The sequence below is a fragment of the Leucoraja erinacea genome, chromosome 30, assembly GCF_028641065.1.
Source record: "Leucoraja erinacea ecotype New England chromosome 30, Leri_hhj_1, whole genome shotgun sequence".
Taxonomy (NCBI): Eukaryota; Metazoa; Chordata; class Chondrichthyes; order Rajiformes; family Rajidae; genus Leucoraja; species Leucoraja erinaceus.
The window spans coordinates 2,433,761-2,436,260 of record NC_073406.1 but is presented as its reverse complement, the minus strand read 5'-3'; positions in this window follow the sequence as shown (position 1 = coordinate 2,436,260).

Here is a 2,500-nt window from a genome sequence, read left to right as displayed (position 1 = left end):
TTAGAACTCTAAGTTATTTCCATTATTATTAACAGCGATGCATCGGAGGGAAAAACAAAATCTGAATCTAGATTTTTTGTCAAGCATTTAAAATCATATAACAAGTAAAAAATAATATTAAATCTCTGTAAGTACATTTAAAATTAAAAAGAGCATTGCCTTTTCCTATTCAAAAAAAAATATTCACAGAATACAAAATAAAATCAGTACAGTTAGTTGAACATTCTCCAAAGGTTAAAACAGTTCACGTCTCATTATAGAAGCGATCGGTGTCAAACAGGCGTCTGCTTTCAACTACATCAGCTCAATATCAGTGCAAACGTACTCTGATGCTAACAAACCATGAGGGGTTTAGAGCAGTTAGTTGCTTCTCAAACTGTATTAGTGACAATACAACTCAATGATCAGACGGGGACAGGCGAGTTTGTGTTGCAAATGTTCCCTTCTTTGCCGAGTGCGGCCCCAACTCCTTGACTGTTCTGGCTCGCTGGTTCCGCTCAGGTTTGGCCTCCCTGTAATGGCCAATGGTGGTTGCAGCTGACTGGCTACCCCCTTCAACGTACCAATGGACCATTATTATGCCCCTGTCCCACTTAGGAAACCGGAACGAAAACCTCTGGAGACTTTGCGCCCCACCCAAGGTTTCTGTCCGGTTCCCGGAGGTTTTTGTCAGTCTCCCTAATGGTCGAGAGCGGTTTCCGCTTGTTCTATGTTCTGGCGATTATTTCAAAAAATTCAAAACCGGCCGCGACTAAAAATAGGTTGCCGTTTTAAAAATCGGTAATATTTTAGTCGAAGCCGGATGCGATGCTAGTTGAAGGTGGTTGCCGGAGGTTTCCGGAGGTTGCAGGTGGTTGCAGGTGGTTGCCGGAGGTTGCAGGTGGTTGCAGGTGGTTGCCGGAGGTTGCAGGTGGTTGCAGGTGGTTGCCGGAGGTTGCAGGTGGTTGCAGGTGGTTGCCGGAGGTTGCAGGTGGTTGCAGGTGGTTGCCGGAGGTTGCAGGTGGTTGCAGGTGGTTGCCGGAGGTTGCAGGTGGTTGCCGGTGGTTGCAGGAGGTTGCAGGTGGTTGCAGGTGGTTGCCGGAGGTTGCAGGTGGTTGCCGGTGGTTGCAGGTGGTTGCCGGAGGTTGCAGGTGGTTGCCGGAGGTTGCAGGTGGTTGCCAGAGGTTGCAGGTAGTTGCCGGAGGTTGCAGGTGGTTGCCGGAGTTTCCGGAGGTTGCCGGTGGTTGCAGGTGGTTGCCGGAGGTTGCAGGTGGTTGCCGGAGGTTTCCGGAGGTTGCAGGTGGTTGCAGGTGGTTGCCGGAGGTTGCAGGTGGTTGCCGGAGGTTGCAGGTGGTTGCAGGTGGTTGAGGTTGCAGGTGGTTGCAGGAGGTTGCCGGAGGTTGCAGGTGGTTGCCGGAGGTTGCAGGTGGTTCCCGGAGGTTGCAGGTGGTTGCCGGAGGTTGCAGGTGGTTGCCGGAGGTTGCAGGTGGTTGCAGGTGGTTGCTGGAGGTTGCAGGTGGTTGCCGGAGGTTGCAGGTGGTTGCCGGAGGTTGCCAGAGGTTGCAGGAGGTTGCAGGTGGTTGCCGGAGGTTGCAGGTGGTTGCTGGAGGTTGCAGATGGTTGCCGGAGGTTGCAGGTGGTTGCCGGAGGTTGCAGGTGGTTCCCGGAGGTTGCAGGTGGTTCCCGGAGGTTGCCAGAGGTTGCAGGAGGTTGCAGGTGGTTGCCGGAGGTTGCAGGTGGTTGCTGGAGGTTGCAGATGGTTGCCGGAGGTTGCAGGTGGTTCCCGGAGGTTGCAGGTGGTTCCCGGAGGTTGCAGGTAAGACCTTCCACTACCTGCAACCACCGGCAACCTCCGGCAACCACCTTCAACTTGCATTGCAACTGGCTTCGACTAAAAAATTACCAATTTTTAAAACGGCAACCTTTTATTAGTCGCAGCCGGTTTTGAATTTTTTGAAATAATCGCCAGAACATAGAATAAGCGGAAACCGCTCTTGACTGTTAAAGGGAGACTGACAAAAACCTCCGGGAACCGCCCGGAAACCTTGGGTGGGGCGCAAAGTCTCCATAGGTTTCCGTTCAGGTCTCCTAAGTGGGACAGGGGCATTATTACTGCACAGTAATATACTAGTGGACCATTACTGCACCATCACTGTACACAGTAATGTATTATTGTGTGGCGCCGTCTGGTGGTCGAGCCACGTATTGCTGGAACAAAACCTGTTCTAGAGGGAACTGCAGATGCTGGAAAATGGAAGGTAGACAAAAGTGCTGGAGGAACTCAGCGGGTGCAGCAGCATCTGTGGAGCGAAGGAAATAGGCGACGTTTCGGGCCGAAACCCTTCCAGGGTTTCGGCCCGAAACGTTACCTATTTCCTTCGCTCCACAGATCAGCCATGATTGAATGGTGGAATAGACTTGATGGGCCGAATGGCCTAATTCTACTCCTATGACCTCATGATCATCCAGGAGATGCAATGGAACGTTACCTATTTCCTTTGGGTTTCGGCCCGAAACGTTG